This window comes from Cajanus cajan, chromosome 2 (genome assembly GCF_000230855.2).
Source record: "Cajanus cajan strain Asha chromosome 2, NIPB_CcT2T_4, whole genome shotgun sequence".
In the NCBI taxonomy this organism is placed as follows: Eukaryota; Viridiplantae; Streptophyta; class Magnoliopsida; order Fabales; family Fabaceae; genus Cajanus; species Cajanus cajan.
This window is the reverse complement of record NC_138518.1, coordinates 10,960,378-10,971,168: the sequence shown is the minus strand read 5'-3', so window position 1 is coordinate 10,971,168 and position 10,791 is coordinate 10,960,378. Positions and strand designations below refer to the sequence as shown.

At 41.9% G+C, this 10,791-nt stretch overlaps 1 long non-coding RNA gene across 1 annotated transcript; it reads left to right on the top strand.

Annotated features, from left to right (window-relative positions):
• Positions 1–8,489: 8,489 nt before the first annotated feature.
• On the top strand, positions 8,490–10,159 carry LOC145955245 (uncharacterized). The gene is made up of 2 exons (XR_014431888.1): positions 8,490–8,697; positions 9,973–10,159. It is a non-coding gene; the product is annotated as an uncharacterized LOC145955245 (long non-coding RNA).
• Positions 10,160–10,791: the final 632 nt, after the last annotated feature.

Genomic DNA, 10,791 nt, shown 5'->3' with positions numbered 1-10,791 from the left:
ATTATTATTATTATTATTATTATTATTATTATTGGGTTATCTATGGATTTTTTTGTAGCTAACATTATCTACGAAATATTCTGTAGATAACAACTTTCATGAGTTATCTACGAAAAATTTCATAGGTAACGTTACTTACAGAAAATTCTGTAGATAACACCTTTCGTGGGTTATATATGGAAAATACCGTAGGTAACGTTACCTGCGAAATTTTTCGTAGATAACCCACGAAACATTATTATTATTATTATTATTATTATTATTATTATTATTATTATTATTATCATTATTATTATTATTATTCGTGGCTTATTTACGGAAAATTCCGTAGGTAACGTTACCTACGAAAAATTCCATAGATAACAACTTTCGTCTACGAAAAATTTTGTAGGTAACATTACCTATGAAAAATTTCGTAGATAACACCTTCCGTGAGTTTTCTAAGGAAAATTCTGTAGGTAACCCACGAAACTTATTATTATTGTTATTATTATTATTCGAGGGTTATTTACGGAAAATTTCATAGGTAATGTTACCGATGGAAAATTACGTAGATAACAACTTTCGTGAATTATCTACGAAAAACTCTGTAAATAACTAAACATTATCTACGAAGAAAACTCCATACGTAATATTCCGTAGATAACTAAAATTTATCTACGGAAAAATTTTGTAGGTAATATTCCGTAGATAACTAAATATTATCTATGGAAAAAATTTCGTATGTAATATTCTAATAACAATTTTTCTTGTAGTGTCTTTTTTAACCATTTTAATTATAGTATTTTTTTGTCTTTATATCTTTTAACTATTTTTTAATCCTTGACCAAGCTATATGGGAATGTTTTATGAACAAAATTTTGATTATTAATCATTAATTAACTATTCTATTTAGTAAAAGCAAAATCTTCTATAGTAATGGTGCACTACAATAAAAATGTTAATTTTTGACAGAAATTTCTGATAGAAACAAGTGAATTTTTGAGGGATTTTTTTTATGGATTTAAATCCATCAGAAAGAGTGACGTCTTAAAAAAAATCCATCATAAATACCATATTCTGTCAAAAATTTCAAACAAAAATTTTGTCAGAAATTTCCGATAGAAAATTTCTGACAGAAAATTTCATCAGAAATTTCTTACAGAAAATTTTGTCAAAAATTTTTGACGGAAAATTATGTCAGAAGTTATAATTTTTGTTTAATTTTAATAAATTTATTAATGTGATAGCTGTAACATTGTAAAAAAAAAAAAAAAAAAAAAAAAAAAAGAGGCTGATTTAGTAGCCCAGAACGGGCTGTTCCCAAACTGGAACGGGCCGTTCCACACTACTGAATTGAACTACATATTGTAGTTGAGAACGGGCCGTTCCGGCAAGGAGAACGGGCCGTTCTAGGAAGGAGAACGGGCCTTTCCGGAGGGAGAATGAGCCGTTCCGGAGGGAGAATGGGTCGTTCCGGAGGGAGAACGGGCTGTTCCAGAGGGAGAACGGGCCGTTCCGGATGAGTCCCGGAACGGGCCGTTCTAATTTCAGAACGGGCCGTTCTGGGCGTGGATTTTGTGCGTGATCTGGGAGTTCAGAACGGGCCGTTCCGGTATCGGTACGGGCCGTTCTGGCCACTCCGGATTGCCTATAAATAGGGGTGAGGGGGGGGCCGTGAGGAGTTCTGGTTCTAGAGAGAAGTTTTAGAGAGAAGGTCTCTAGGTCAGTGAGCTCCTTTCTCTCCCAAATTTCTCTATTTAACTCCTTTTCTCCTCTAGATCAATAACTCCTTCTGTCTTTTCTTGAAATTCAGATTAGAAAGCTTGTTTTGGGAGGATTGAAGTTTCGAGTTGAGCCTCGAGGGGAAATTCTACTTTTGTTCAGTCTTTGGCTATCTGAGCCAATCTTCAGGTAAGGGAAGCTAGATTGTTTGCATGTGGCTGAATTTGTTAGTTTGGATGAGAGTTTTGAACTCTCTGAATAGTTTTAGGCCGGGCGCAGGTTGAGCGTGTCAGGCGTGGAAGAGCTTAGAGCTCTTGGGTTGGTGTTAGGCCAGGCTCGAGTTGCCGGCACTGTGCTTGAATATATTTATGAATGAATTGATGCTTATGCATGTTTAAAGTTGAAGTTTTAGATCATGTATGTATGATATATGATGTATTGTGAGGTGTGATTCATATGTATGCTTTGTGATGATATATATGAATGTTTGAATATGATACATTCATATGGTATGTATTGATCATAATGGTAGGTAGACCATTTATGATGTATGATGCATTATTGCATGTGATGTCTTATGACATGTGTATGGTTGTTGATCATGATGGTGGGCAGACCATTATGATGTATGATGCATGATTGCATGTGATGCCTATGGCATGAGTCTAGCCTAGGACTTGAGGAGAGGAAAAATATTTCGAACTGGAAGAGCTCACATAGAGTCTCTTGAGAGTGGTGCTTGGATAGGCCACTGATATATGAGAGTGGTGCTCTGGGAGGCCACTGGATTTGGGAGAGTGGTGCTCAGATAGGCCACTAGGTTGGGTGAGTCTCCTCTAAGTCCTTAGCTAGTGTTGGAGTGGGGTATGAGGTCGAGGGTTATTCCCTTAACCAAGTACTCGGGAAGGTGCGTGGATCCTTGCGGATAGTCGGTGGGCGAACTCCACAATTGACTTGGTTAATGCATGCCAAGGTCGTGGTAAGCCCGTACCCAGCTGTGCTATACCTGACGGTGGATCTGGACTTCCAAGTGTGTAAGTGACATCATCCGAGTAAACCCGAGTGAGGATTATATATCCTGTTTAGCTGTGACCGAGCGGGCGCATTGGGCGTGAAAACGGTTGGGTGGTTTCGGTAGGATGGAATGTCACTTGTACAACTCTATTGTTATGGAGATCTCCTAGGTGTATGCGTGACGACGCATTAGATGATTGATATGTATGCATATCTGCCATGAGTTGCATTCATTGCATGATTATTAATATGATGAAGTGTGGTGTTTGACTTCATGTTTGATGAATGAATGATTGATTGAGATGAAAGGTTCCTTAGGGACAGGATTTGGGATGCATGTGTAATATAGATTTTTTATTCTGTACTTGTATTATTGATCTTTGAATTCTAGCTTACCCTTTTGTTTTCCATGTGGTGGAACTGCGATGATCATACTTGGTGTGGGAGCAGGTCAGGGATAGCTTGGGAGTAGAGATGATCGTTGTGAGACGAGGAGCTGAGTCTCGTGTTTTGAGTTACCATTCTGGGTAACATTTTTTTTGTCAGTGCTTGACCGGCACTAAGGAATATTTTGGGATGACTGTACATATATGGTGCTATATTTTATATACAGAAACTTAATTATTTCGATCTTTATATTTATGCCTGTATGTATGTGTTATCCAGTTTAATATTCTCTTAGTTAACTAGTTGTAGTGCGATTCCACTAAGTGTAGAGACCGTGGCGGGTCGTTACACTTTTATGGTATCAGAGCCGGACGAGTCTTTTAGGATACTTTGTGGGGAGTGATCCTTCTAGGTTTCTGTTGTGTCATATCTCTGATATGTGCTAGCCTTTGGTGAATTGTGAGGGGTATTATGTTACTAATAGGATGTTTGAATTCTTGTAGTATGGTGAGACCCCAGTATGACCAGATTACTAGGGCCATGGAGATGATGGCCATGGCGATGCAGCAGCAGAGTGCTCACTTTGCTCATATGGAGGCAGGTAGAGCTGCGGCTGAGGCAGCTAGACCGGTGGTCTCTCAAGAGGGGAGAGATTTAGCAGAGTTCAGGGGATGTCAGCCTCCTCAGTTCAGAGGGGATTCAGATCCTGATGTGGCAGATCAGTGGTTGAGGGATATGGAGAAGATCTTTAGTGTTTTAGGATCTTCTGATGAGAGAAAGTTGGCTTATGCAGTTTACATGCTGGGGGGCGAGGCTGAGTACTGGTGGAGAGGCACCAGGCAGATGTTAGAGAGCAGGGGTGTGCCTGTTGACTGGGATTGCTTCAGGAGGGTCTTTTTGGAGAAATATTTCCCGGATAGCGTTAGATACGCTAAGGAGGCAGAGTTCATGAGATTACATCAGGGGAGCTTGTCTGTTTCTGAGTATGCTATGAGGTTTGAGCATCTAGCTCGTTTCTACTCTCAGGCCATATCTGAGGCTTGGAGATGTAGAAAGTTTGCAGAGGGATTGAGGCACGAGCTGAAGAGGGTTATAGTCCCCATGTCCATAGTGGAGTTTCCTGCCTTGGTTGAGAAGGCAAAGACTGTTGAGAGTTTGGAGGGTGGTGGTAGTAGCGGTAAGGTTGCTAGAGTTCAAGAGGGATCATCTGGGTCCAGGAGGGGAGGCCAGCAGAGGGGACCCTATGACAGACATGTACAGTCTCAGAGAGGAGCTGTTAGTAGGGGACCTCAACCTGCTACTCCTCAGGGCGGAGCACAGTCAGTGCGGTGCTACCGATGTGGAGGAGCACATATGGTTCGAGATTGTTCCCTTCCGAGGAATGTTTGCTTCAGATGTGGTAGGCCAGGCCACATCTCTAGAGATTGTCAGACACCACCGACTTCATCTGGGAGTGCCCCGAGGCCACCCAGACCTACAGCTGCGGGGAGAGTGTTTGCATTGTCAGGTGCAGAGGCTTCTACTTCATCAGACTTAGTGAAGGGAAAGGGGAAGGCAGCAGGTGAGGATGTTTTATTTTTATTCGATTCTGGAGCCACGCATTCTTTTATTTCTGTTGATTGTGTGAAGAGATTGGGTTTGTCAGTATCTTCCTTGCATGTTGATTTGTTTGTGTCTACTCCGGCTTCAGTTTCTGTGGTGACGTCGGAGATGTGTGTGAGATGCCCGATAGAGGTGTCTGGTAGGAGGTTCCGAGTGAACCTGATTGTGTTGCCCATGGTGGATATCGACATAATCTTAGGGATGGATTGGTTATCTGCCCATCACATCCTTATAGATTGTGCTCGGAGAGAGTTGATGTTTCCTCAGTTGGAGGATGAGGTGTTGGTATCAGCGGGTCAGGTTGAGCAGTTGATGAGGGATGGAGCTAAGTGCTTCATGTTGTTTGCAACTTTGAGTATTGAGACAGAGAGAGCTATCGCTGGGATCGAGATTGTCAGTGAATTTCCTGAGGTGTTTCCAGATGATGTGCCAGGATTGCCACCCAGGCGTGATGTTGAGTTTAGCATTGATCTGGTACCAGGTGCAGGACCGGTATCAGTGGCTCCTTATAGGATGGCTCCAGCTGAGTTGGTAGAGCTGAAGACACAGATTGAGGATTTGTTGGAGAAACAGATGGTGAGGCCCAGTGTTTCTCCTTGGGGTGCTCCGGTACTGTTAGTGAAGAAGAAAGATGGTGGGGCCCGTTTGTGTGTTGATTATCGGCAGCTGAATAAATTAACGATAAAGAATAAATATCCCCTTCCGAGGATTGATGATTTGATGGATCAGCTGAGGGGAGCTTCAGTGTTTTCAAAGATTGATTTGAGATCCGGATATCACCAGATTAGGGTGAAGGAGAGTGACATACCGAAGACTGCCTTTAGGACTAGGTATGGTCACTATGAGTATGTGGTGATGCCTTTTGGTGTCACTAATGCTCCAGCAGTGTTCATGGATTACATGAACAGGATCTTTAGACCGTTCTTGGACAAATTTGTGGTGGTCTTCATTGATGATATTTTGGTGTATTCTAGATCATTGGAGGATCACCGTGAGCATTTGAGGTCAGTTTTGGAGGTGTTAAGAGAGAGACAGTTGTATGCCAAACTGTCCAAGTGTGAGTTTTGGTTGTCCGAGGTGAGATTTTTGGGGCATGTGATATCGGCAGAGGGGATTGCAGTAGATCCAGCCAAGGTGGAGGCTGTGATTCAGTGGGAGCGTCCGATGACTGCTACAGAGATTAGGAGTTTTCTTGGGTTGGCGGGTTACTATCGGAGGTTCATTGAGGGTTTTTCTCGAATAGTAATGCCTTTGACTCAACTGACTCGAAAAGATCAACCTTTTGTTTGGACGGACGCTTGTGAGCAGAGTTTTCAGGAGCTAAAGAGACGGTTAACCACTTCTCCAGTTTTGGTGTTACCTAACACTGGTGAGCATTTTGATGTGTTCTGTGATGCTTCTCACCAGGGGTTAGGTTGTGTGTTGATGCAGGGAGGGAGAGTAGTGGCATATGCTTCGAGGCAACTGAAGACCCATGAGAGAAATTATCCTACTCATGATTTGGAGCTTGCAGCTGTGGTATTTGCCTTGAAGTCGTGGAGGCACTATCTGTATGGTGCGAGATTCAGTGTATACAGTGATCACAAGAGTTTGAAATATCTGTTTGATCAGAAAGAGTTGAATATGAGGCAGAGGAGGTGGATGGAATTTCTAAAGGACTTCGATTTCCAGTTGATGTATCATCCTGGAAAGGCGAATGTGGTAGCTGATGCATTGAGTAGGAAATCCATTCACATGTCGGCTATGATGATTAGGGAGTTGGAGTTGACTGAGCAGTTCCGAGATTTGAGACTAGAGGTGGAGGTTGTACAGGATCACATTAGTTGTGGTATGATCACCATAACTAATGAGTTCTTGAAGCAGGTGGGAACTAAACAGTTACAGGACCCAGAGTTGTTAAGGACTTTGGGATTACTTGGTACTGAGAGGGCAGCTGGTTTTGAGCTTGGTACTGATGGGATTCTGAGATTCAGAGGTCGGATTTGTCTGCCTTGTGATTCAGAGTTGAGGAGAGCTGTTCTAGAGGAGGGACACATGAGTCGTCTTAGCATACATCCTGGTATGACTAAGATGTATCAAGACATCAAGAAAAGTTTTTGGTGGCCTGGTATGAAGAAGGAGATAGCAGAGTTTGTAGCCGCTTGTTTGACTTGTCAGAAGGCGAAGATTGAGCATCAGAGGCCCGGAGGGGTTTTACAGTTGATGGAGATTCCTGAGTGGAAGTGGGATAGTGTCACTATGGACTTTGTGGTTGGATTGCCTAGGACAACTAGGAACAGTGACTCTATCTGGGTGATTGTTGATAGGTTGACAAAGTGTGCTCACTTTCTTCCTGTAAACAAGAGGTGGTCCTTGGAGAGGCTTGCACAGTTATATATCCGAGAGATAGTACGGCTGCATGGAGTGCCTTCCAGTATTATTTCTGACAGAGATCCAAGGTTTACTTCAAGGTTTTGGCAGACTCTACATCAGGCGTTGGGAACGAGATTGAGGTTGAGTTCCGCCTATCATCCACAGACAGATGGTCAGTCGGAAAGGACAATTCAGTCACTAGAGGATCTTCTGAGAGCTTGTGTGTTGGACCATCTGGGTAGCTGGGAGGAGGTGTTGCCATTGGTAGAGTTTACCTATAATAATAGTTATCATGCGAGTATTGGCATGGCACCTTTTGAGGCTCTATATGGCAGGAGGTGTAGGACTCCATTATGTTGGTATCAGGAGGGTGAGTCAGTAGTGGTTGGTCCAGAGTTAGTTCTTCAGACTACTGAGATGGTGAGACAGATTCAAGAGAGGTTGAGAGCTACTCAGAATCGACAAAAGTCTTATGCTGATAAGAGGAGGAGACCTCTAGAGTTTGAGGAGGGAGAGCATGTGTTTCTCAGGGTGACACCTACTACTGGAGTGGGAAGGGTTGTAAGGGCCAAGAAACTCACACCGAAGTTCATTGGTCCTTATCAGATCCTTCGTCGTGTAGGTCCGGTAGCATATCAGTTGGCGTTACCTCCGACTCTGTCCAACCTGCATGATGTGTTTCACGTTTCACAGTTGAGAAAGTACATCAGAGACCCGAGTCACGTGATAGAGATGGATGAGGTGCAAGTTAGAGAAAACTTGACTTATGAGAAGAGACCGGTAGCTGTAATTGATCACAAGTTGAAAGAGCTTTGAGGCAAGTCCATTAGCTTAGTGAAGATTCTTTGGGATGCAGCTACTAGTGAGGCAACCTGGGAAGAAAAGAGTCGGTTCAAGGAATAGTATCCATTCCTCTTTTCAGGTAAGCCTATTTTCGGGGACGAAAATTCCTATTTGTTGGGGAGTATTGTAACATTGTAAAAAAAAAAAAAAAAAAAAAAAAAAAAAAAAAAAGAGGCTGATTCAGTAGCCCAGAACGGGCTGTTCCCAAACTGGAACGGGCCGTTCCACACTACTGAATTGAACTACATATTGTAGTTGAGAACGGGCCGTTCCGGCAAGGAGAACGGGCCGTTCTAGGAAGGAGAATGGGCCGTTCCGGAGGGAGAATGGGCCGTTCCGGAGGGAGAACGGGCCGTTTCGGAGGGAGAACGGGCTGTTCCAGAGGGAGAACGGGCCGTTCCGGATGAGTCCCGGAACGGGCCGTTCTGATTTCAGAACGGTCCGTTCTGGGCGTGGATTTTGTGCGTGATCTGGGAGTTCAGAACGGGCCGTTCCGGTATCGGTACGGGCCGTTCTGGCCACTCCGGATTGCCTATAAATAGGGGTGAGGGGGGGGCCGTGAGGAGTTTTGGTTCTAGAGAGAAGTTTTAGAGAGAAGGTCTCTGGGTTAGTGAGCTCCTTTCTCTCCCAAATTTCTCTGTTTAACTCCTTTTCTCCTCTAGATCAATAACTCCTTCTGTCTTTTCTTGAAATTCAGATTAGAAAGCTTGTTTTGGGAGGATTGAAGTTTCGAGTTGAGCCTCGAGGGGAAATTCTACTTTTGTTCAGTCTTTGGCTATCTGAGCCAATCTTCAGGTAAGGGAAGCTAGATTGTTTGCATGTGGCTGAATTTGTTAGTTTGGATGAGAGTTTTGAACTCTCTGAATAGTTTTAGGCCGGGCGCAGGTTGAGCGTGTCAGGCGTGGAAGAGCTTAGAGCTCTTGGGTTGGTGTTAGGCCAGGCGCGAGTTGACGACACTGTGCTTGAATATATTTATGAATGAATTGATGCTTATGCATGTTTAAAGTTGAAGTTTTAGATCATGTATGTATGATATATGATGTATTGTGAGGTGTGATTCATATGTATGCTTTGTGATGATATATATGAATGTTTGAATATGATACATTCATATGGTATGTATTGATCATAATGGTAGGTAGACCATTTATGATGTATGATGCATTATTGCATGTGATGTCTTATGACATGTGTATGGTTGTTGATCATGATGGTGGGCAGACCATTATGATGTATGATGCATGATTGCATGTGATGCCTATGGCATGAGTCTAGCCTAGGACTTGAGGAGAGGAAAAATATTTCGAACTGGAAGTGCTCACATAGAGTCTCTTGAGAGTGGTGCTTGGATAGGCCACTGATATATGAGAGTGGTGCTCTGGGAGGCCACTGGATTTGGGAGAGTGGTGCTCAGATAGGCCACTGGGTTGGGTGAGTCTCCTCTAAGTCCTTAGCTAGTGTTGGAGCGGGGTATGAGGTCGAGGGTTATTCCCTTAACCAAGTACTCGGGAAGGTGCGTGGATCCTTGCGGATAGTCGGTGGGCGAACTCCACAATTGACTTGGTTAATGCATGCCAAGGTCGTGGTAAGCCCGTACCCAGCTGTGCTATACCTGACGGTGGAGCTGGACTTCCAAGTGTGTAAGTGACATCATCCGAGTAAACCCGAGTGAGGATTATATATCCTGTTTAGCTGTGACCGAGCGGGCGCATTGGGCGTGAAAACGGTTGGGGTGGTTTCGGTAGGATGGAATGTCACTTGTACAGCTCTATTGTTATGGAGATCTCCTAGGTGTATGCGTGACGACGCATTAGATGATTGATATGTATGCATATCTGTCATGAGTTGCATTCATTGCATGATTATTAATATGATGAAGTGTGGTGTTTGACTTCATGTTTGATGAATGAATGATTGATTGAGATGAAAAGTTCCTTAGGGACAGGATTTGGGATGCATGTGTAATATAGATTTTTATTCTGTACTTGTATTATTGATCTTTGAATTCTAGCTTACCCTTTTGTTTTCCATGTGGTGGAACTGCGATGATCATACTTGGTATGGGAGCAGGTCAGGGATAGCTTGGGAGTAGAGATGATCGTTGTGAGACGAGGAGCTGAGTCTCGTGTTTTGAGTTACCATTCTGGGTAACATTTTTTTTTGTCAGTGCTTGACCGGCACTAAGGAATATTTTGGGATGACTGTACATATATGGTGCTATATTTTATATACAGAAACTTAATTATTTCGATCTTTATATTTATGCCTCTATGTATGTGTTATCCAGTTTAATATTCTCTTAGTTAGCTAGTTGTAGTGCGATTCCACTAAGTGTAGAGACCGTGGCGGGTCGTTACAATAGCCCTCATATTTGGCCTCTCAAGGGTTCTATTTCACGACATTTCACTTTTTAGGATGTTTTATCCTTACTTGCACAATTTCTGGGAAACTTTCTAGAAGGTCACCCATCTCTATATTACTCGAGGTCAAGCACACTTAACTATGAAATTCTGATGAGATAAGCTACCGAAATGTATATACATGTTATCAATATAACTTGTACAAATTAATTCATTTAAGTCATCTTCAACTATACAATCTCATATTTGTACTGTAATAATAATATATAATAATTTTATATTATGAATAATAATAATAACAATAATTTATTTAATTATTCTTTATTTATATGTACTTACTTTTATAATTAACAATTTACTTATTTCTATTTAAAATTATAATTTAAATTATTTAATTTTATAATTTATAATGATAATATAATTTATAAAATTATAAATATTTATTTATTACATACTTATAAATTAAATTTTAAAATTTTAAATAAATTATTAATTAATTTAATATATTTATTTATCTTAAATCAAACAT